Consider the following 26,446-nt stretch of genomic DNA (forward strand, 5'->3'; position numbering starts at 1 on the left):
AAGGAGCACATCAAGGCTGTATATTGTCACCCTGCTTATTTAACATCATGAAAAATGCCAGGCTGGATGAAATACAAGCTGGAATTAAAATTGCTGGGACAAATAGCAATAACCTCAGGTATGCAGATGACACAACCCTTACAGCAGAAAGCAAAGAGGAACTAAAGAGTCCTTGATGAAAGTGAAAGAGGAGAGTGAAAAAGTTGGCTTAAAGCTCAACATTCAGAAAACGAAGATCATGGCATCTGGTCCCATCACTTTGTGGCAAATAGATGTGGAAACAGTGAGAGACTTTATTTTGGGGGGCTCCAAAATCACTGCAGATGGTAACTGCAGCCATGAGATAAAAAGACGCTTACTACTTGGAAGGAAAGTTATGACCAACCTAGACAGCATATTCAAAAGCAGAGACATTACTTTGCCAACAAAGGTCCGTCTAGCCAAGGCTATGGTTTTTCCAGTGGTCGTGTATGAATGTGAGAGTTGGAATTTAAAGAAAGCTGAGTGCCAAAAAAACAGATGCTTTTGAACTGTGGTGTTGGAGAAGACTCTTGAGGGTCCCTTGGACTGCAAGGAGATCCAACCAGTCCATCCTAAAGGAAATCAGTCCTGAATATTCATTGGAAGGACTGATGTTGAAGCTGAAACTCCAATATTTTGGCACCTGATGCAAAGAGCTGACTCATTTGAAAAGACCCTGATGCTGTGAAAGATTGAGGGTGGGAGGAGAAGGGGATGACAGAGGATGAGGTGGTTGGATGGCATCACTGACTGAATAGACATGAGTCTGAGTGAACTCTGGGAGTTGGTGATGGACAGGGAAGCCTGGTGTGCTGCAGTCCATGGGGTCACAAAGAGTCTGACACAACTGAGCGACTGAACTGACTGAACTGAGAATGCCTTGAAAACGCCACTTATGTCGAGTTGGTTGATAGTGTTGAAGGTCATACATATGCTTACTGACTTCCCTTCTACCGGTTCTATCAGCTACTCGAGGAGCACTGAAGGCTTCAAATGTGATTGTGGGTTTGTCTCTTCATCCTTTCAGTTCTCCCCATTCTGTCTCCATGTGTTTTGAAGCTCTGCTGTTAGGTGCATGCACATTTAGAAGTGTTATGTCTTCTTAGTGAGCTGACTCATAATTATTTAATGCCCCGCTTTATTGCTGATAGTATTCCTTGTTCTGAAGTCTATTTTATCTGACATTAATATAGCCACGAACCCCTTCCTTTCTTCACTCTTTCTTTCCTTTCATTCACTTGAAACAATGTTCCACCTTTCTTAAAGTAATTTAGACTTACAGAAAAATTCCAAAGTAATACAGAGATTCCCCACATATTCTTCATCCAACATTTCCTAATGTTAACATCTTGCATAACTATGACATGATGATAAAAACTGAGAAGTCAACATTGATACAATATTGCTAACTAAACTATATGCTTTATTTGGATTTTATTAGCTTTTCCAATGTCCCTTTTCTGTTCCAGGACCCATTCCAGGATCCCACACAACATTTAACCATAGATCTTAGTCTTCCCCAGTCTATGGCAGTTCATCATTCTTGCCTGGTTTTTCACAATTTTAACACTTTAAGCGTTAATACCAGTCGTTTTGTAAAATATTCCTTGATTTTTTTTTTTTTAATATCTTCTCATGACTAGATTAAAGCTATACGTCTTTTGGCACATGTGCTCCTCTCTACATTATGTCAATATGTCTTATTACTGGTGATGTCTAACTTGATCGCTTGATTAAGCTGGTATCTGAAAGATTTCTCCACTATAAAATAACTATTTCCCTTTAATAATAAATAAATATGTGGGGGAAGATACTTTGAAAATAATTCAAATACCTAATTTCTCCTTAAATTTTCTCCTTTTACTTTTAGCATCTATTGGTGAATCTTGTCTATGACAATTATTGCTGTTATCTCATAATGATAATTTTTTATTTCCCTCATTCCCTCTACACTTATTAGCTGGAATTTTTCTGTAAGGAAGATCCATTACTTTGCTCCTACCAGCTTTCTTTTTGAATAGTGTTTGCAGATTATATCCTTTTCCATTCTTTTACTTTTAACCTACCTGTGTCATTAATTTAAAACGAGTTACAGTTAGCACTCAAACAAGGTAGTTTTAACTGCATGCATCCAGTTCTGTGCAGACAATTTTCAATAGTTGTTTTGCCAAAAGCTTTCACTTTTGTCTCAGGTTCAAGGGATTTGTTAACAAAATAAGTCACTTGTTCTATAAAAATAAATAATACCAGTATTTATTAGAGACATACCTAGCTTACTTTCAATATACTAACTTTAAAAGAAAAAGAGGAATAGAAACAGCAGAGGATACATCCCCAAATTGGGTTTTGACCAACATCCAGACTCCAACAACACTGGGAAGTCCCACGTCGCAGCACATCTGGAGTCCCATCTGGGAAGAGGTCCCTGCAGCCCTTCTGCTCCCTGGGTGAGACTTCAAAGACTGCAGTCTGGGGTTGCCCTTTATAACCTCAGGCTGCAAACTGATGCCGCCATCAATCTGCGAACAAAACTGCAGCTCTGGTATTATATTAATTGTTTACAATGCTGTTTGCTTTGTTCCGCAAATCTTGGAATGTTGTTAAGCCTGGGGCTTGGTTGGCCAGGCCCCCTCCAGGGACTCAACAATCTCAACATCCTTTTCCCATCTTATCTGTGGTGCCCCAAGGGTTGCATTCATAGCAGATAGTCACTCAGAGACACTAACAGGGCAGTATCCATGCAGGTTGGAGGTAAGGTCAGAGACCTGCTCTGTTTTGCCTCCGTTCAGTTCAGTCGCTCAGTGCTGTCTGACTATTTGCGACCCCATGGACTGCAGCACGCCAGGCCTCCCTGTCCATCAGTAACTCCCAGAATTTACTTAGACCCATGTCCATCGAGATGGTGATGCCATCCAACCATCTCATCCTCTGTCATCCTCTTCTCCCACCTTCAATCTTTCCCAGCATCAGGGTTTTTTCTAGTAAGTCAGTTCTTCACATCAGGTGGACAAAGAATTGGAGTCTCAGCTTCAGCATCAGTACTTCCAATGAATTTTCAGGACTGATCTCCTTTAGCATTGACTGATTGGATCTCCTTGCAGTCCAAAGGACTCTCAAGAGTCTTCTCCAACACCACAGTTCAAAAGCATCAATTCTTTGGCACTCAGTTTTCTTTATAGTCCAACTCTTACATCCATACATGACCACTGGAAAAACCATAGCCTTGACTAGACAGACCTTTGTTGGCAAAGTAATGTCTCTGCTTTTAATATGTTGTCTAGTTTGGTCATAGCTTTTCTTCCAAACAGCAAGCGTCTTTTAATTTCATGGTTACAATCACCATCTGCAGTGATTTTGGAGCCCAAAAAATACGGTCTCTCACTGTTTCCATTGTTTCTCCAACTATTTGCTATGAAGTGATAGGACCAGATGCCATGATCTTCGTTTTCTGAAAGCTGAGCTTTAAGCCAACTTTTTCACTCTCCTCTTTCACTTTCATCAGGAGGCTCTTTAGTTCTTCTTCACTTTCTACCATAAGTGTGGTGTCATCTGCATATCTGAGGTTATTGATATTTCTCCTGCAGTCTTGATCCAGCTTGTGTTTCATCCAGCCCGGCATTTCGCATGATGTACTCTGCATAGAAGTTAAACAAGCAGGGTGACAATATACAATCTTGATGTACTCCCTCCCCAATTTGGAACCAGTCTGTTGTTCCATGTCCAGTTCTATGTGTTGCTTCTTGATCTGCATACAGACTTCTCAGGAGGCAAGACAGATGGTCTGGTATTCCCATGTCTTTACAGTTTGCTGTGATCCACACAGTCAAAGACTTTGCCATAGTCAATAAAGCAGAAGTAGATGGAACTCTCTTGCTTTTTCAAGATCCAACGGATGTTGGTAATTTGATCTCTGGCTCTTCTGCCTTTGCTAAATCCAGCTTGAACATGTGGAAGTTCACGGTTCATGTACTGTTGAAGCCTAGCTTGGAGAATTTTGAGTATTTGTTAGCGTGTGAGATGAATGAAATTGTGCAGTATTTTGAGCATTCTTTGGCATTGTTTTTCTTTGGGATTGGAATGAAGACTGACATTTCCAGTCCTGTGGCCACTGCTGAGTTTTCCAAATTTGCTGGCATATTCAGTGCAGCACTTTCACAGCATTATCTGTTAGGATTTGAAATAGCTCACTTGGAATTCCATCACCTCCACTAGCTTTGTTCATAGTGGTGCTTCCTGAAGTCCACTTGACTTCGCATTCCAGGATGTCTGGCTCTAGGTGAGTGATTATTTGGGTTGTGAAAATCTTTTTTGTATAGTTCTGTGTATTCTTGCCACCTCTTCTTATTATCTTCCGCTTTTGTTAGGTCGATACCATTTCTGTCTTTTATTGAATCCATCTTTGCACGAAAATTCCCTTGGTATCTCTAATTTTCTTGAAGAGATTTCTAGTCTTTCCCACTCTATTGTTTTCCTCCATTTCTTTGCTCTGATCACTGAGGAAGGCTTTCTTACTTCTCCTTGCTATTCTTTGGAACTCTGCATTCAAATCGGTATCTCTTTCCTTTTCTCCTTTGCCTTTAGCTTCTCTTCTTTTCATAGCTATTTGTAAGGCCTCCTCAGATAATCATTTTGCCTTTTTGCATTTCTTTTTCTTGGGGATTGTTTTGATCACTGAAGCTGTACAATGTCATGAACCTCTGTCCATAGTTCTTCAGGCACTCTGTCTGTCAGATCTAATCCCTTGAATCTATTTGTCACTTCCACGGTATAGTGTAAGGGATTTGGTTTAGGTTACACCTGAATGGCCTAGTGGTGTTTCCCACTTTTTCAGTTTAAGTCTGAATTTGGCAATAAGGAGTTCATGATCTGAGGCACAGTCAGCTCCTGGTCTTGTTTTTGCTGACTGTATAGAGCTTCTCCATCTTTGGCTGCAAAGAATATAATCAATCTGGTTTCAGTATTGACCATCTGGTGATGTCCATGTGTAATACTAGTCAGCCATAAAAAGCAACACAGTTGATTTAGTTTGAATGAGGTAGATAAACCTAGAGCCTATTATACAGAGTAAAGTAAGTCAGAAGGAGAAAACAAATATTGTCTATCAGTACATACATATGGAATCTATAAAATGGTAAGATGAATCTCTTTGTAGTGCAGCAATGGAGATGCAGACATGGAGAATGGAGGGGATGTGCCTATGGCTGATTCATGTTGATGAGTGACAAAAAACCAGCACAATATTGAAAAGCAATTATCCTCCAATTAAAAATAAAAGAATTTTGAAGAAGAACTGGGGAAGTTTTAGCTTATTATTTCTTCCTTCAGATGAGTGCATACCCCTCAGTTCTGTCTCGTCACAACAAAGATTTGGAGTGACAGACATTAAAGCCCTCGGCGCGTCACAGCTCTCGGGTCTTCAAATCAGTGTTACAGCTCCGTATTACAGCTCTATTTTATTTAGATAATAACAGGAAAATCCATCCTCAAGGCGTGAGGGCAAGTCGACCTAAAGACGTGAAGAGAAGAGTATCCTAGCACACGGTGGGTTGGGGGGGGGGGAGAGAGCTAGCTCTGGCTCCTCTTTTGATATGTTTTTCTCTTCCTGGGCCTGTCCTATGTAGATTGGGCCAACCAGGAGTGTTGTTTTACCTGAGATCCTCATTCCGGTCCTCAGATCTTCCTTTGTTTTATTTTCCCTGGCTTTTCTCTTCCTTATCTTTTAGCCACCGCCATTCTGGACTCCTTTTCCCTATTCTAACTACCTAACACTTCTGACATATTTCTGCTTCAATTTGTCTTTCCTCTTTGCAACTCCAGTGTCATCAACATTAGGACTTTTGATATCATTACACAGAAACCTGAGATTCTGCTTATTTTTCACCCAACTGTTTTTCTCTTTGTTCTTTCAGATTGAATACACTCTACTGATCGATTTTCAGGTTTACTGATTCTCTTTTGCAATCAGTATAAAATTTTTTTGATCTGATTCTTCTTTATAGTTTTATTTCTCTTCCAAGAACTTCTATATTTCCATTCACATCAGTTGTGTTTACCTTTAACTCATGAAGCACAGTTACTGTAACTACTTTAAAATCTATGTGATAATTCTAACATCTAGAATTATCTGGCATTAGGTTGGCATTTGTTAATTGTTCCCACAACTTTTTTTTTTATACCAAGTAATTGGGATTATATGCTAGACATTTTTAATATTGTGCTGTTTAATATCTGGGTCCAATTAAAATCTTCTGAAGAATGTTTATATAGCTTTTCATTATAGCAGATAATCAGCGCAGTGAGGGTCAGACTGCTAGTTCTGCCTTACCTTCTGTGAGCAGTAGTTTCACTCTCAGTTGACTTTTTAAAGACATTACTGTACTGATTTCAGTCTGTCCCATGCAAGCACTGTTCCATTACCAGCCTATGACATGCATAGGTTCACACAGAGAGGCAGGTGCTCCCTCCTCCCCCTTTCTCCTCCTCATGAGTCCTCTCATGCTCTCACGCACTCAGAACCACCTTCCCTAGTCTCTCAGGCCAGATAGGACGCCTCTGTTTTGGGTGTGCTGAGTCTCGTTGCTGTGTGTGAGCTTTCTTCAGCTGCAGTGACTGGGGCCTACTCTCTGCTTGCAGCACACAGGCTGCCCACTGCAGCGGCTTCTCCTGCTGTGGAGCATGAGCTCTAGGTGCCTGCGTGCAGTAATGGCACAGACAGGCTTCGTTGCCCCTTGGTATGTGGGATCTTCCTGGACCAGGGATGGAAGCCAAGTCTCCAGCATTGGCAGGTGGATTCTTAACCACTGGACGACTGAGGAAGTTCCAGATAGGATTCTAATTGAAATTTTAATTGCCTACATTACCATCCTGGAATGCGAAGTCAAGTGGCCCTTAGGAAGCATCACTATGAACAAAGCTAGTGGAGGTGATGGAATCCCAGTAGAGCTATTTCAAATCGTAAAAGATGATGTTGCTAGAGTGCTGCACTCAATATGCCAGCAAATTTGGAAAACAGCAGTGGCCACAGGACGAGAAAAGATCAGTTTTCATTCCAATCCCTAAGATAGGCAATGCCAAAGAATGTTCCAACTACCACACAATTGCACTCATCTCACCCACTAGCAAAGTAATGTTCAAAATTCTCCAAGCCAGGCTTCAACATTACATGAACTGTGAACTTCTAGATGTTCAAGCTGGATTTATAAAAGGCAGAGGAGCCAGAGGTCAAATTGCCAACATCTATTGGATCATCAAAAAGCAAGAGAGTTCCAGAAAAACATCTACTTCTGCTTTATTGACTATGCCAAAGCCTTTGACTGTGTGGATCACAACAAACTGTGGAAAATTATTAAAGACATGGGAATACCAGACCACCTGACCTGCCTCCTGAGAAATCTGTATGCAGGTAAAGAAGTGACAGTTGGAACTGGACGTGGAACAACAGACTGGTTCCAAATTGGGCAAGGAGTACGTCAAGGCTGTATGTTGTCACCCTGCTTATTTAACTTATATGTGGAGTACACCATGCGAAAGGCTGGACTGGATGAAGCACAAGCTGGAATCAAGACTCCCAGGAGAAATATCAATAACCTCAGACACAGATGACACCACTGTTCTGGCAGAAAATGAAGAAGAACTGAAGAGCCTCTTGATGAAAGTGAAAGAGGACAGTGAAAAGGCTGGTTTAAAACTCAGCATTCAGAAAATTAAGATCATGACATCCGGTCTAATCACTTCATGGCAAATAGATGGGGAAACACTGGAAACAGTGACAGACTTTATTTTCTTGGGTTCCAAAATCACTGCAGATGGTGACTGCAGCCATGAAATTAAGAGGTACTTGCTCCTTGGAAGAAAAGCTATGACCAACCTAGACAGCATATTAAAAAGTGTAGCTGTTACTTTGCTGACTAAAGTCCATGTAGTCAAAGCTATGGTTTCTCCAGTAGTCACGTATGGGTGTGAGAGTTTGACTATGGAGAAGGCTGCGTGCCGAAGAGTTGATGTTTTTGAAACTGTGGTGTTGGAGAAGACTCTTGAGAGTCCCTTGGACTGCAGGGAAATCCAACCAGTCAGTCCTGAGGGAAATCAGTCCTGAATGTTCATTAGAAGGACTGATGCTGAAGCTGAAACTCCAATACTTTGGCCACCTGATGCAAAGAACTGACTTGTTGGAAAAGACTCTGCTGCAAAAGGGGACGACAGAGGATGAGATGAGTGGATAACATCAGCAAATTCAATGGACATGAGTTTGTGAGAGCTCCGGGAGCTGGTGATGGACTGGGAAGCCTGGTGGGCTGCAGTCCATGGTGTCACAACAAATTGGGCACAACTGAGTGACTGAACTGAACATTACCATCAAAACTCCACAGCCTAAGATGGTAGAGGAATAGGACGGGAAGACCACTTTCTCCCTCACAAATTCCTCAAAAGAACATTTCAATGCTGAGCAAACTCCACAAAACAACTTCTGTAGGCTGGCAGAGGACATCAGGCAACCAGAAAAGCAGACCATTGTCTTCAAAAACAGGTAGGAAAATATATAAAAGACGAAAAAGGAGACAAAGGAGGTGGGGAGGGAGCTCCGTCCTGGAAAGGGAAGCCCGTCCCAGGAAGGGAATTTTAAGAAGAGAGGTTTCCAAACACCAGGAAACACTCTCCCTGCCGAGTCTGTGGCGAGCCTTGGAAACACAGAGGGCAACATAACAGGAAGAGAAAAATAAAAAATAATTTAAACCAAGAAATTACAAGCCCAACAGTAACTCCCCCAGCGGAAAAGCAGCACAGACGCCTGCATCCACCACTAGGAAGTGGGGGCAGGGCAGGGAAGCGCGGGAGGCACGGGCTGCAGTGCTTTGTAAGAATCGGGCAGGAATGCCCCACGCGCAACCAGACCGATCTAACTTGGGCTAGCAAACCAGACTGTGGGATAGCTACTACGCGAAAAGCTCGAACATAAGACACCGCCAGGACAGAGCACAGAACAAAGGACGGAACGGAAAAAGCCGGCTGCAGACCATCCCCCGCCGAGGACAGGCAGCCAGAGCCGTAAGGGCTGGAAAGAGGCAATTGCAGACCCGGAGAGACTTCACTTACCAAACTGCAAGCAGGCGTCTTTGCTAAGACTTCTGGGGGTGCTGGACAGTCACCATCTGCCTCACGGGGGGCGCCAGCGGTCCACCCAGAGAGCTGAGCAGCAGAGGCAGGAAAGGCGACAAGTCGCGGCGACCGCGCTCGCCAAACTCCTGAGCTACTAGGACCCGGGAAGGGCACAAAACGCAGTCCCAATCGAATCTGTGCCTCTGAGGGCTACCTGAGCACCGAACCTGAGCGGCTTAGACCGGGGAAGTGCACGCAGCCTAGGGCCGGGCTCAGAGGGTTCCCGGCTGAGCATTGTAGAGCCGGAGCGGTTTGTGCGCCGCGAGAAGGGACAGGTCCAGCGGGGCTGAGACACTGTGTGCACACGAGAGTGCTATTTGTTTGCAGCATCCCCCCTCCCCACAGTGCAACTGAACTAGTGAGACTAAAAAACCAGCAAACAGAAGAAGTTAAACAGAGGGAACCACCTTGGAAGTGACCCCACATGGCCCACAACATCAGAAAAGGGCCAGATATATTTTTACTATTTTTAAAATCATTCCTTTTTTTTTCTAACTTTTTTTTAATAGTTAAGCCTTCTATTTCTCCTCTAATTTTTATTTCTATAACCTATTATTACTATTCAAAAAAAAAAAGACTTTTTTTTTTTTTAAGGCAAACGCCATATATAGTCTTTGGGTGGTTATTGTTGTTTTTTTTTTTAATAATTCTTGTGGCTTTTTTTTTTCTTTTCTTTTTTCCTTTTTCCTTCTGCTTCTTTTCTTTAATTTTGTATTTTTGAAAATCCAACCTCTACTCTAGAGTTTTAATCTTTGCTCTTTGGTTTTTGTTGTCAATTTTGTACATTTAAAAACCCAAACTTCACTACCCAATTTTACCTAAGAGTGAGATTACTGGCTTGACCACTCTCTCCTCCTTTGGACTCTCCTTTTTCTCCACCAGGTGGCCTCTGTCTCTTTTCTCCCCCATCTCTTCTCTATCCAACTCTGTGAATCTCTGTGTGTTCCAGACGGTGGAGAATACCTAAGGAACTGGTTACTGGCAGGAACTGGTTACTGTCTCTCTCCTTCTCATTCCTCGCTCTTATCCTCCTGGCTACCTCTGTCTATTTCCTCCCTCTCCTCTTCCCTGTATAACTCCATAAATACCTCTGAGCGGTCCAGACTATGGAATGCACATAAGGAAGTGACTACTGGCTAGCTTGCTCTCTCCTCTTTTGATCTCACCGCATCTTATTCCAATCACCTCTAACTACCCCCTCCCTCTTCTCTTCTCCTTGTAACTCAGTGAACCTTTCTGAGTGTCCCTCAATGTGGATAAACTTTTCATCTTTAACCTAGATGTTTTATCATCGGTGCTGTATAGATGGAGAAGTCTAGAGGCTACTGTAAAAATAAAACTGAAAACCAGAAGCAGGAGGCTTATGTCCAAAGCCTGAAAACATCAGAGAACTCCTGAATTCAGGGAACATTAAGCAATAGGAGCTCATCAAATGCCTCCATACCTACACTGAAACCAAGCTCCACCCAAGGACCAACAAGTTCCAGAACAAGACATACCACGCAAATTCTCCAGCAACACAGGAACACACCCCTGAGCTTCAATATACAGGCAGCTCAAAGTTACTCCAAAACCTTTGACGTCTCATAACCCATTACTGGTTACTCCACTGCACTCCAGAGAGAAGAAACCCAGCTCCACCCACCAGAACTCCAACACAAGCCTCCCTAACCAGGAAACCTAGACAAGCCACTGATACAACCCCACCCACAGTGAGGAAGCTCCATAATAAAGAGAACTCCACAAATTACCAGAATATAAAAAGGCCACCCCAAACGCAGCAATATAATCAAGATGAAGAGACAGAGGAATACTCAGCAGGTAACAGGAGAGTTGCCCACCAAACCAAACAAAAGAGGAAGAAGTAGGGAATCTACCTGAGAAAGAATTCCGAATATTGATAGTGAAAATGATCCAAAATCTTGAAATCAAAATGGAATCACAGATAAATAGCCTAGAGACAAGGATTGAGAAGATGCAAGCAAGGTTTAACAAGGACCTAGAAGAAATAAAAAAGAGTCAATATATAATGAATAATGCAATAAATGAGATCAGAAACACTCTGGAAGCAACAAATAGCAGAATAACGGAGGCAGAAGATAGGATTAGTGAAATAGAAGATAGAATGGTAGAAATAAATGAATCAGAGAGGAAACAAGAAAAACGAATTAAAAGAAATGAGGACAATCTCAGAGACCTCCAGGATGATATGAAATGCTCCAACATTCGAATTATAGGAGTCCCAGAAGAAGAAGACAAAAAGAAAGACCATGAGAAAATCCTTGAGATAATCGTTAGTTGAAAACTTCCCTAAAATGGGGAAGGAAATAATCACCCAAGTCCAAGAAACACGGAGAGTTCCAAATAGGATAAACCCAAGGCGAAACACCCCAAGACACATATTAATCAAATTAACAAAGATCAAACACAAAGAACAAATATTAAAAGCAGCAAGGGAAAAGCAACAAATAACACACAAGGGGATTCCCATAAGGATAACAGCTGATCTTTCAATAGAAACTCTTCAGGCCAGGAGGGAATGGCAAGACATACTTAAAGTGATGAAAGACAATAACCTACAGCCCAGATTACTGTACCCAGCAAGGATCTCATTCAAATACGAAGGAGAAATCAAAAGCTTTACAGACAAGCAAAAGCTGAGAGAATTCAGCACCACCAAACCAGCTCTCCAACAAATTCTAAAGGATATTCTCTAGACAGGAAACACAAAAAGGGTGTATAAACCCGAACCTAAAACAATAAAGTAAATGATAATGGGATCATACTTATCAATAATTACCTTAAACGTAAATGGGTTGAATGCCCCAATCAAAAGGCAAAGACTGGCCGAATGGATACAAAAACAAGACCCCTCTATATGATGCTTACAAGAGACCCACCTCAAAACAAGGGACACATACAGACTGAAAGTGAAGGGCTGGAAAAAGATATACCATGCAAATAGAGATCAAAAGAAAGCAGGAGTGGCAATACTCATATCCGATAAAATAGACTTTAAAACAAAGGCTGTGAAAAGAGACAAAGAAGGCCACTACATAATGATCAAAGGATCAATCCAAGAAGAAGATATAACAATTATAAATATATATGCACCCAATATAGGAGCACCGCAATATGTAAGACAAATGCTAACAAGTATGAAAGGGGAAATCAACAATAACACAATAATAGTGGGAGACTTTAATACCCCACTCACACCTATGGATAGGTCAACTAAACAGAAAATTAACAAAGAAATGCAAACTTTAAATGATACATTAGACCAGCTAGACCTAATTGATATCTATAGGACATTTCACCCCAAAACAATGAATTTCACCTTTTTCTCAAGTGCTCATGGAACCTTCTCCAGGACAGATCACATCCTGGGCCATAAATCTAACCTTGATAAATTCAAAAAAATCGAAATCATTCCAAGCATCTTTTCTGACCATAATGCATTAAGATTAGATCTCAATTACAGGAGAAAAACTATTAAAAATTCCAACATATGGAGGTTGAACAACACACTTCTGAATAACCAACAAATCACAGAAGACATCAAAAAAGAAATCAAAATATGCATAGAAACTAATGAAACTGAAAACACAACAACCCAAAACCTGTGGGACACTATAAAAGCAGTGTTAAGAGGAAAGTTCATAGCAATACAGGCATACCTCAAGAAACAAGAAAAAAGTCAAATAAATAACCTAACTCTACACCTAAAGCAACTAGAAAAGGAAGAATTGGAGAACCCCAGAGTTAGTAGAAGGAAAGAAATCTTAAAAATTAGGGCAGAAATAAATGCAAAAGAAACAAAAGAGACCATAGCAAAAATCAACAAAGCCAAAAGCTGGTTCTTTGAAACGATAAATATAATTGACAAACCATTAGCCAGACTCATCGAGAAGCAAAGAGAGAAAAATCAAATCAATAAAATTAGAAATGAAAATGGAGAGATCACAACAGACAACACAGAAATACAAAGGATCATAAGAGACTACTATCAGCAGTTATATGCCAATAAAATGGACAACGTGGAAGAAATGGACAAATTCTTAGAAATGTAGTTTTGCAAAACTGAACCAGGAAGAAATAGAAAATCTTAACAGACCCATCACAAGCACGGAAATTGAAACTGTAATCAGAAATCTTCCAGCAAACAAAAGCCCAGGTCCAGACGGCTTCACAGCTGAATTCTACCAAAAATTTCGAGAAGAACTAACACCTATCCTACTCAAACTCTTCCAGAAAATTGCAGAGGAAGGTAAACTTCCAAACTCATTCCATAAGGCCACCATCACCCTAATACCAAAACCTAAAAAGAGTACAAAAAAAGAAAACTACAGGCCAATATCACTGATGAACATAGATGCAAAAATCCTCAACAAAATTCTAGCAATCAGAATCCAACAACACATTAAAAAGATCATACACCATGACCAAGTGGGCTTTATCCCAGGGATGCAAGGATTCTTCAATATCCGCAAATCAATCAATGTAATTCACCACATTAACAAATTGAAAAATAAAAGCCATATGATTATCTCAATAGATTCAGAGAAGGCCTTTGACAAAATTCAACATCCATTTATGATAAAAACTCTCCAGAAAGCAGGAATAGAAGGAACATACCTCAACATAATAAAAGCTATATATGACAAACCCACAGCAAACATTATCCTCAATGGTGAAAAATTGAAAGCATTTCCCCTAAAGTCAGGAACAAGAAAAGGGTGCCCACTTTCACTGCTACTATTCAACATAGTTCTGGAAGTTTTGGCCACAGCAATCAGAGCAGAAAAAGAAATAAAAGGAATCCAAATTGGAAAAGAAGAAGTAAAACTCTCACTGTTTGCAGATGACATGACCCTCCACATAGAAAACCCTAAAGACTCCACCAGAAAATTACTAGAGCTAATCAATGAATATAGTAAAGTTGCAGGATATAAAATCAACACACAGAAATCCCTTGCATTCCTATACACTAATAATGAGAAAGTAGAAAAAGAAATTAAGGAAACAATTCCATTCACCAATGCAATGAAAAGAATAAAATACTTAGGAATATATCTACCTAAAGAAACTAAAGACCTATATATAGAAAACTATAAAACACTGATGAAAGAAATCAAAGAGGGCACTAACAGATGGAGAAATATACCATGTTCATGGATCAGAAAAATCAATATAGTGAAAATGAGTATACTACCCAAAGCAATTTACAAATTCAATGCAATCCCTATCAAGCTACCAGCCATATTTTTCACAGAACTAGAACAAATAATTTCAAGATTTGTATGGAAATACAAAACACCTCGAATAGCCAAAGCAATCTTGAGAAAGAAGAACGGAACTGGAGGAATCAACTTGCCTGACTTCAGGCTCTACTACAAAGCCACAGTCATCAAGACAGTATGGTACTGGCACAAAGACAGACATATAGATCAATGGAACAAAATAGAAAGCCCAGAGATAAATCCACACACATATGGACACCTTATCTTTGACAAAGGAGGCAAGAATATACAATGGAGTAAAGACAATCTCTTTAACAAGTGGTGCTGGGAAAACTGGTCAACCACTTGTAAAAGAATGAAACTAGATCACTTTCTAACACCGCACACAAAAATAAACTCAAAATGGATTAAAGATCTAAATGTAAGACCAGAAACTATAAAACTCCTAGAGGAGAATATAGGCAAAACACTCTCCGACATAAATCACAGCAGGATCCTCTATGATCCACCTCCCAGAATTCTGGAAATAAAAGCAAAAATAAACAAATGGGATCTAATTAAAATTAAAAGCTTCTGCACAACAAAGGAAAATATAAGCAAGGTGAAAAGACAGCCTTCTGAATGGGAGAAAATAATAGCAAATGAAGCAACTGACAAACAACTAATCTCAAAAATATACAAGCAACTTATGCAGCTCAATTCCAGAAAAATAAACGACCCAATCAAAAAATGGGCCAAAGAACCAAATAGACATTTCTCCAAAGAAGACATACGGATAGCTAACAAACACATGAAAAAATGCTCAACATCACTCATTAGAGAAATGCAAATCAAAACCACAATGAGGTACCACTTCACACCAGTCAGAATGGCTGCGATCCAAAAATCTGCAAGCAATAAATGCTGGAGAGGGTGTGGAGAAAAGGGAACCCTCCTACACTGTTGGTGGGAATGCAAACTAGTACAGCCACTTTGGAGAACAGTGTGGAGATTCCTTAAAAAATTGTAAACAGAACTATCTTATGACCCAGCAATCCCACTGCTGGGCATACACACTGAGGAAACCAGAATTGAAAGAGACACATGTACCCCAATGTTCATCGCAGCACTGTTTATAATAGCCAGGACATGGAAACAACCTAGATGTCCATCAGCAGATGAATGGATAAGAAAGCTGTGGTACATATACACAATGGAGTATTACTCTGCCGTTAAAAAGAATACATTTGAATCAGTTCTGATGAGATGGATGAAACTGGAGCCGATTATACAGAGTGAAGTAAGCCAGAAAGAAAAACACCAATACAGTATACTAACACATATATATGGAATTTAGAAAGATGGCAATGATGACCCTGTATGCAAGACAGCAAAAGAGACACAGATGTGTATAACGGACTTTTGGACTCAGAGGGAGAGGGAGAGGGTGGGATGATTTGGGAGAATGGCATTGAAACATGTATACTATCATGTAAGAATTGAATCGCCAGTCTACGTCCGACTCAGGATACAGCATGCTTGGGGCTGGTGCACGGTGATGATGCAGGTGATTGTTGTGGGGAGGGAGGTGGGAGGGGGGTTCATGTTTGGGAATGCATGTACACCCGTGGTGGATTCATGTCAATGTATGGCAAAACCAATACAGTATTGTAAAGTAAAATAAAGTAAAAATTAAAATTAAAAACATAATAATAATAAAAAAATAAAAATTTGACCTTAAGTACTATGACAAATATACAATGTTACTAAGTCAGCAATGTTAGTCTCAAAGATACATATTAAATGTACACACATAAAAAGGGAAAAGACCAATAGCATAATTGATGAAAAATTTGGATTGGCAGGTAATCTGCTGAAGAATCATCAAAATAATCAGAAAACAAAAGAATAATCAATGGCATTGATGATCAGGAATATTCCAATGAAAAGATTATATGATCCCCTTGTCCACCTATACTATGCATTTAAAATAGTCTAAAATACTAATTTTTAAGGCTGAGTGCTGAAGAATTGGTGTTTTTGAACTGTGGCATAGGGGAAGACTTCAAGAAGATCAAGTCAGTCAATCCTAAAGGAAATCAGTCCCGAATATTCATTGGAAGGACTGATGCTGAAGCTGAAGCTCCAATACTTTGGCCACATGATGTGAAGAGCTGACTCCTTAGAAAAGACCCTGATGATGGGAAAGATTGAAGGCAGGAAGAGAAGGGGACGACAGAGGACGAGATGGTTGGATGGTATCACCAACTCAATGGACAAGAGTTTTAGTAAGCTACGGGAGATGGTGAAGGACAGGGAAGCCTGGCGCGCTGCAGTCCATGGGGTTGCAAAAAGTCACACACAACTGAGCGACTGAACAACAATGACAATGATACTACTATACACCTGTTTAATATAGATTTTAAATAGTCTAAAATATTATTCTTTCATAAAAATGTAAAGGAAACTCTAACACACTGCTGGCATATAAACAGAAATATTTTCTGGTACTTTAGATTTCATTTGGCTAATACCTGAGAAAGTTTAAGATGCCCTTCTACATGATCCCAAAACTCCACTTCCAGGTATATAGCCTTGAATTGCTCATCTGTAAAAGCTTAGGAAATGGCAACCCACTCCCGTATTCTTGCCTGGAGAATCCCAGGGACAGAGGAGCCTGTTGTGCTGCTATCTACGGGGTCGCACAGAGTCGGACATGACTGAAGCAACTTAGCAGCAAAGGCTTAAGTACAAAAATGTTCACAAAAGAATCTCTTAGGTCAGAAAAATATGCATCAGTGTTGTGGTGAATACTGAATATGCACTAAATAGAATAGCGTGGAATGCTCCCATTGACCTCTTATTTCTCTCTGGTTCCCCAGGATAATTATGATCTTTTTCTTTCACAATATTTGACACCTAGCCTATGTATTCACAGGTCATTATCAGAAGAGATGAATATTGGTTTAAACTAAACACACATTTGTGGACATTCAACTTTCTTCTTCCTTTCTTTCAAAGTCACCATGAATTCAGTGTATCTCCAGTCCCATGAGTGGAATTGCCCTTTGGGGAAGCTGGACATGGAAGTAATAAAAAATGATCTTTGTGAGTTTCATGGCATAATGTAGCTGCCTTTTAAACTGGACACCCATCTGTACATAAACTAGAAAAGATATGTACAAGTTAGGGTCTTCCTTCAACTGTTTCCCAACCCACAAATATACACAACAGGCTGATATTCCCAAGGACTGCATCTACACTCTGACAAGGATTGGGCTAGCCATCAGACTGCTCAGTAGTAATATAATGCAATATCTTATGTATTTTAAAAACATCAATAGTTGGAATGTTATCTACAGTACAGGGAACTCTACCTAATGCTCTGTGATGAGCTGAATAACAAGGAAGTACAAAAGGGAGGGGATGTAAGTATAAGTATGCTGATTCCTGTTGCTATACATTAGAAACTAGCACAGCATTGAAAAGCAACCACATTCCAATAAAACTTTTCAAAAAATCACCCAAAAAGAATGCTAGGATCAAAATTTTATCAACTAGATCACCTTCAAATATGAGGGGATAACTCATATATTTGTGTGTGTGTATACATACATATATATATATACCCATCTGTCTATCCCTGGTGGCTCAGACAATAAAGCTTCTGCCTGTAATGCGGGAGACCTGGGTTCAATGCCTGGGTCAGGAAGATCTCCTGGAGAAGGAAATGGCAACCCATTCCAGTATTCTTGCCTGGAAAATTCCATGGATGGTGGAACCTGGTAGGCTACAGTCTATAGGGTCGCAAAAAGTCAGACATGACTGAGCAACTTCACTTTCTTTCGTTTACTTTACACATGTATATATGTGTGTGTGTGTGTGTGTGTGTGTGTGTTTATATATATATATATATATATATGTTTCTCATACACTTTCTTCTTCAGAAGTTACCCCATAAGTATTTACATTTAAATTTATATTTGAAGGAATAATGAGAAGAAAAATTACACAACTACATGGATGTTAAGTTATATGAGAATTAATATGACCAAGTATGCAAAAATTTGTTTTCTTGAAAAATTAATCAAGGATAAAATGAGACAAAATAGAAACCATATGCTACAGAAGTGATTCCAGGAAAGAGATCCTTACAGCTGGAATCTGGAATAGGTTATCTAATTTGGTTAAGTTAGAGGATGGCAATGGTTTATTCTTCATGGAACTGGGAGAGTGGAAGTCAATGTAATTCAGGGGCAAACAACAGCAACAACCACAAAACGTATCCCCTGTCCTCTTCTGGAATCATGCTACAGGTTTTGAGCCAAAGAACTTCTTCTGTCGGCATGCTCAGAGTCTCTAATTTCTTGGAAATGCAGAAAACACATCTATCTGAATTTTACTCCTCCAATTTAATCATTGGAGTAGCAATAGTATAATGTAATTTCAAATGTTCTTTGACTTGAAATTTCTAGTTTGGTTAGGGAAAGAAGGCCCTGAGGATGAGTTGTAACTTTGATAGACTCCTGTCAACCTGCCTACCTCCCATCTCTCTTCCACCCCTTCTCCCTCCTCTGGGGAGATTAGAGGACTCTTCCATTTTTGTTTTGTCACTAAGTCATGTCCAACTCATTGGTGATCCCATGGACTATAGCCCCCTAGGTTTCTCTGTCCATGGGATTTCCAAGGCAAGAAGACTGGGGAGGGTTGCCATTTCCTTCTCCAGGGATCTTCCCAACCCAGGGACTGAAGCAGGTTAGCCTGCTTGGCAGGCTGATTCTTTACCACTGAAGCACCTGGGAAGCCCTAGAGGCCTGTGTAATGGACAAGAGTTTGGGTAAACTCCGGCAGCTGGTGATGGACAGGGAGGCCTAACGTGCTGCGGTTTGTGGGGTCGCAAAGAGTCAGACACGACTGAGTGAGTGAACTGAACTGAAAGTTCAGTTGTTCTGTCATGTCTAACTACTTGCAATCCCATGGAGTACAGCACATCAGGCTTCCCTGTCCATCACCAACTCCTGGAGCTTGCTCAAACTCATGTCCATCGAGTCAGTGATGCCATCCAACCATCTCATCCTCTGTTGTCCCCTTCTCCTCCTCCTTCAATCCTTCCCAATATCAGGGCCTTTTCCAATTAGTCAGTGCTGCACATCAGAGCTTCAGCCTCAGCCTCAGTCCTTTCAGTGAGTATTCTGGACTGATTTCCTTTAGGATGGACTGGTTGGATCCCCTTGAGCCCTCAAGATCTCCTTGAGAGTTCAAGGGACTCTCAAGAGTGTATGTACATACATACATTTTCAGAAAATAGTGTATTTTGCAAAAATATTAACATACATCATCATAGCCATCAATACAACCATCTGATTAAGTACTTTTGTTTATTATAAAGATTAATAAACACAATTTTCGGAGAAGGAAATGGCACCTCACTCCAGGACTCTTGCTTGGAAAATCCCATGGCGGAGGTGCCTGGTAGGCTGCCTTCCATGAGATCGCGCAGAGTCAGATACAACTGAGTGACTTCACTTTCACTTTTCACTTTCATGCATTAGAGAAAGAAATGGCAACCCACTCCAGTGTTCTTGCCTGGAGAATCCCAGGGACAGAGGAGCCTAGTAGGAGGCCATCTATGGGGTCGCACAGAGTCAGATACAACTAAAGTGACTCAGCAGCAGCAGCAGCAAGCACAATTTAGCTCTAGGCATGGCCTTAAGTTTACAGTACATGAAAACTGACCTGTCAATAACAGATTATGTAAAAGTCAGAGTCTTCCTTAATGAGCTCATAATATCTCAGAAATGCAAGATGAGAAAAATCAATAATCATTACAATAAATAAAGACATATAATAGACATAGGACCTTGTTCTGTTCCTAAACCTATTATACTCATAATAGGTAATGTAACCATCATGATATATTTATCATTCCCATTAGTAACAACAGATCATAAGGAGTAAGCGAAATTCCACAATCTGACAACAGAATCCAGAATTCAATGGAAAGGGACACTCGCTTTATGTTGAAATTATTTTTCTGCCATGGGAGAACAAGGTGGAGGGTACATGTGAGATTAAAAAGAGTGAGCACAAGCTGATTCTTGAAGTGTCACCGAGAAGTCCATGTGAAAATGTGAGAAAGACATTGCCAAACCAAAAAAGCAAATCATATGCAGGTGTTAGATAAATATGATGTGTTTTGAAATGTACTTGTTTGCTATGTGGTACAAGTCACTTCCGTTCCCAATATGTACAAAACATGGCGAAAGTGAGGATGAAAAGTTAGAGGGAGTTAAGTTGTATGAGTGGAAGATGTGTATTCATAAGCAAAATTCACAGAACTTTGTGACTAATATGAGAAAGATGAGACTCTTAGAATTATTGTTATATATTTTTATTGTCAATGTATCTACCTATAAAAGTGATATAGAAATATTCTCCCATTAACTTCACATGATTTCTCCTTGACTTATAGTAATGCTGATATTTAAAATCCAATATACTATGCATATTCTAATAATGACATGTTGAGCAGGTTTTCAGCATATATTTAAAGAGCTCCTGATAGAACCCCAGACATTCAATATACTTGACAGCTATAAGAAAAAAACAACTCAGAGCCTTCTTTTACCTTTCTCCCCAAGAATAGAAAGGATTTCTCAAAGATGGGACTCAAAAGAGATAATGCATTTTTTACCAAGCAATATGACAGTAGCAAGTTCTTCTTCTACAGATACTAGATATTACAAAAGTCCCATAGGAATGTTCTGAAGATAGCAACATAATATGTCAGATGTAAGCAGACAGATATGGAATAATCTGTCATCCCTCCTGAAAATGACCTGGTTTCATATTGTTACCCATGGCACCCATTTCAATACAATCATACACTTTCTTCTTCAGAAGTTACCCATAGTATTTACATTTAAATTTATATTTGAAGAATAATGAGAAGAAAAATTACACAACTACATGGATGTTAAGTTATATGAGAATTAATATGACCAAGTATAAAAAATTTGTTTCTTGAAAAAATTAATCAAGGATAAAATGAGACAAAATAGAAACCATATGCTACAGAAGTGATTCCAGGAAAGAGATCCTTACAGCTGGAATCTGGAATAGGTTATCTAATTTGGTTAAGTTAGAGGATGGCAATGGTTTATTCTTCATGGAACTGGGAGAGTGGAAGTCAATGTAATTCAGGGGCAAAACAGCAACAACCACAAAACGTATCCCCTGTCCTCTTCTGGAATCATGCTACAGGTTTTGAGCCAAAGAACTTCTTCTGTCGGCATGCTCAGAGTCTCTAATTTCTTGGAAATGCAGAAAACACATCTATCTGAATTTTACTCCTCCAATTTAATCATTGGAGTAGCAATAGTATAATGTAATTTCAAATGTTCTTTGACTTGAAATTTCTAGTTTGGTTAGGGAAAGAAGGCCCTGAGGATGAGTTGTAACTTTGATAGACTCCTGTCAACCTGCCTACCTCCCATCTCTCTTCCACCCTTCTCCCTCCTCTGGGGAGATTAGAGGACTCTTCCATTTTTGTTTTGTCACTAAGTCATGTCCAACTCATTGGTGATCCCATGGACTATAGCCCCCTAGGTTTCTCTGTCCATGGGATTTCCAAGGCAAGAAGACTGGGGAGGGTTGCCATTTCCTTCTCCAGGGATCTTCCCAACCCAGGGACTGAAGCAGGTTAGCCTGCTTGGCAGGCTGATTCTTTACCACTGAAGCACCTGGGAAGCCCTAGAGGCCTGTGTAATGGACAAGAGTTTGGGTAAACTCCGGCAGCTGGTGATGGACAGGGAGGCCTAACGTGCTGCGGTTTGTGGGGTCGCAAAGAGTCAGACACGACTGAGTGAGTGAACTGAACTGAAAGTTCAGTTGTTCTGTCATGTCTAACTACTTGCAATCCCATGGAGTACAGCACATCAGGCTTCCCTGTCCATCACCAACTCCTGGAGCTTGCTCAAACTCATGTCCATCGAGTCAGTGATGCCATCCAACCATCTCATCCTCTGTTGTCCCCTCTCCTCCTCCTTCAATCCTTCCCAATATCAGGGCCTTTTCCAATTAGTCAGTGCTGCACATCAGAGCTTCAGCCTCAGCCTCAGTCCTTTCAGTGAGTATTCTGGACTGATTTCCTTTAGGATGGACTGGTTGGATCCCCTTGAGCCCTCAAGATCTCCTTGAGAGTTCAAGGGACTCTCAAGAGTGTATGTACATACATACATTTTCAGAAAATAGTGTATTTTGCAAAAATATTAACATAACATCATCATAGCCATCAATACAACCATCTGATTAAGTACTTTGTTTATTATAAAGATTAATAAACACAATTTTTCGGAGAAGGAAATGGCACCTCACTCCAGGACTCTTGGCTTGGAAAATCCCATGGCGGAGGTGCCTGGTAGGCTGCCTTCCATGAGATCGCGCAGAGTCAGATACAACTGAGTGACTTCACTTTCACTTTTCACTTTCATGCATTAGAGAAAGAAATGGCAACCCACTCCAGTGTTCTTGCCTGGAGAATCCCAGGGACAGAGGAGCCTAGTAGGAGGCCATCTATGGGTCGCACAGAGTCAGATACAACTAAAGTGACTCAGCAGCAGCAGCAGCAAGCACAATTTAGCTCTAGGCATGGCCTTAAGTTTACAGTACATGAAAACTGACCTGTCAATAACAGATTATGTAAAAGTCAGAGTCTTCCTTAATGAGCTCATAATATCTCAGAAATGCAAGATGAGAAAAATCAATAATCATTACAATAAATAAAGACATATAATAGACATAGGACCTTGTTCTGTTCCTAAACCTATTATACTCATAATAGGTAATGTAACCATCATGATATATTTATCATTCCCATTAGTAACAACAGATCATAAGGAGTAAGCGAAATTCCACAATCTGACAACAGAATCCAGAATTCAATGGAAAGGGACACTCGCTTTATGTTGAAATTATTTTTCTGCCATGGAGAACAAGGTGGAGGGTACATGTGAGATTAAAAAGAGTGAGCACAAGCTGATTCTTGAAGTGTCACCGAGAAGTCCATGTGAAAATGTGAGAAAGACATTGCAAACCAAAAAAGCAAATCATATGCAGGTGTTAGATAAATATGATGTGTTTGAAATGTACTTGTTTGCTATGTGGTACAAGTCACTTCCGTTCCCAATATGTACAAAACATGGCGAAAGTGAGGATGAAAAGTTAGAGGGAGTTAAGTTGTATGAGTGGAAGATGTGTATTCATAAGCAAAATTCACAGAACTTTGTGACTAATATGAGAAAGATGAGACTCTTAGAATTATTGTTATATATTTTTATTGTCAATGTATCTACCTATAAAAGTGATATAGAAATATTCTCCCATTAACCTTCACATGATTTCTCCTTGACTTATAGTAATGCTGATATTTTAAAATCCAATATACTATGCATATTACTAATAATGACATGTTGAGCAGGTTTTCAGCATATATTTAAAGAGCTCCTGATAGAACCCCAGACATTCAATATACTTGACAGCTATAAGAAAAAAACAACTCAGAGCCTTCTTTTACCTTTCTCCCCAAGAATAGAAAGGATTTCTCAAAGATGGGACTCAAAAGAGATAATGCATTTTTTACCAAGCAATATGACAGTAGCAAGTTCTTCTTCTACAGATACTAGATATTACAAAAGTCCCATAGGATATGTTCTGAAGATAGCAACATAATATGTCAGATGTAAGCAGACAGATATGGAATAATCTGTCATCCCTCCTGAAAATGACCTGGTTTCATATTGTTACCCATGGCACCCTATTTTCAATACAATTTTTGCAAGTGACTCTCTCACCCTCAAGTTGAGGTCTATCACTTATTGGTATCGTTACCAGATTTGGGAAGGGTCGAAGAGCATCCTCCTTTGTGGGCCTTGGTTCTTGATAAGGAAACAAAGAAGAATCTGAGGTCTTACTCGTGCCAAAAACAAGTTTATTAAAGAAAGAACAGAAAGGACACCTCAAGGGAGAGACGGGCTGGTCCAAGAGAGGCACTGCTGCTGGAATGATGAGGTCAGAAGGGTTTTCAAGAAAGGGCTTTTGCATATTCATCTAGGGGGCATGGACTGGCAGTTTTGACTGACAGTTGCAAGTTGCATAACAGTATACAGTATTGCTCATATCTTTCCATAATTCAGTCTGTTTTAATCAGATGCACGTATGTATAGAATATCTGTGAACATTTAATAGGCTCCCAGCTGCCTAAGGCCACTTGAGGACACAACTATGCATCAAGGGCAAGAGTCTAGGAGCTGGAGAAGTCCTTGTGGTTAGTTTGTATCCTTTGCCTTTCAAGGGCACATACATAGCGTTGGAGCAGTCTCTGTGGTTACTTTGTAGCATATCTGTGAACACTCCTGGGCCACACTGGAGCTTGTTTGGGGTGGGTTTTATAGAGATCACCTGGAATCATTTTTAGCTAGGCCACCTCTCATTGCCTATGCCTAACTTTCTACCTCACAGTATCAGATTTGGGAACAATCAGTGAAGGTAAAATTCACTTTAAAGCAAAAAGCTTACTAGTGAGATAGCTGTTATTTAACGGCAAAATGTTAGCAAGAAGATAAATCCCTGGCGACTGAGACAGTAAAGAATCTGCTTATAATGTAAGAGACCCCAGTTCTATCCCTGGGTAAGGAAGATCCTCTGGAGAAAGGAAAGTCTACCCACTCCAGTATTCTCTCATGGAGAATTCCATGGAGAGGAGCCTGGTGAGCTACAGTTCATGGGGTTGCAAAGTCTTTACAAGACTAAGCAACTAATACTAATACTCAAGCAATTCTTCCACTTAATAACATAAAAAAAGTTTCTATAAAGCAAAATCATTAGGTATCTCAATTGGTGGTATCATCATCATTTACCACCAGATATCAAGACTCTTATCAACCATTGATAAATAAGATTGTGAAGCATTAGTGTAAAAATAGGAAGAAGAAAAAAAAAAAAGCCAGTAAAACAGAATAAAACAGAAGCCAGACAAACATATATTAATACTTTATAAAGTTATGTTATGTGTAAGAAATGTTCCACTGCAGTGAAGTGAGAGGAAATTGTACTCTTTTTAAGAAATTGAATGAGTTTGTTTAAATAAGTACACAGAAAAAATAATAATAATGTAACCACCTACCTCATACTAAAGGCTTCCCAGGTGGCAACGATCCACCTGCCAAGCAGGAGACACGGACACAGGTTCTATTACTGGGTTGGGAAGATCCCTTGGAGGAGGAAACAGCAACCCATTCCAGTATTCTTGCCTGGAAAATTACATGGACAGAGGAGGCTGGAGGGCTGTAGTCCATGGGGTCACAAAGAGTTGGACTTAGTGACTAAACAACAACAGCAACCTCACACTAAACACATAAATATATTCTAGATACATTATAGATATAAGTGCAAATAAAAATAGAATTCTCTCTTAGAAGATAAAGCATAAGGAAACATTTTCAACATCTGGAATAGGAATTATTTCTTAACCAGGATTTGAAAAGTAATAACTACACAGGAAAATATAAGGAATGGAAATATATTATGAATAAGAACTTCTGCTTACCAAATGCATTTTGTGATTAATACACAGGCCAAAGTATGGAGAAAGTTATTTGAAATATATATTATTCTAAGACTCATAGTCCCAATTATAAAGAAGTTTAATGTAAAGGCAAATAACCCAACAAAAGTGGGCAAAAGAAAGGGATGACCCAAAAACTTACTTGCATAATATCATTAGTCCTCAGGAAAAATACGTATTCAAGAAAATTAGGACCCATTACATACTCAACAGGATGAATAAAACATAAAAGAAAAAAAAATTACCAAAAGGTGATGAATGCACTGAACACCTGAAATTCATCTCTGTTAGTGTTTGGATTGTAAATCTGTAGTATACCTTTAGAAAATAAAGCAGCAAAATATCTTTATATTCATGAAAAATTCAAATCATTCTACTCAGTCAGCTGATTGTATATATAAGGGTAACAGGTGTGAACGTGTTT

General features: G+C 39.8%; 1 protein-coding gene across 1 annotated transcript in view; it reads left to right on the forward strand.

Moving 5' to 3' along the window:
* LOC108633268 (lymphocyte transmembrane adapter 1-like) overlaps positions 1–26,446 on the forward strand; it is a 69,360-nt gene that overhangs the window by 41,781 nt on the left and 1,133 nt on the right. The window lies entirely within an intron of this gene.

The sequence above is a fragment of the Capra hircus genome, chromosome 16 (genome assembly GCF_001704415.2).
Source record: "Capra hircus breed San Clemente chromosome 16, ASM170441v1, whole genome shotgun sequence".
In the NCBI taxonomy this organism is placed as follows: Eukaryota; Metazoa; Chordata; class Mammalia; order Artiodactyla; family Bovidae; genus Capra; species Capra hircus.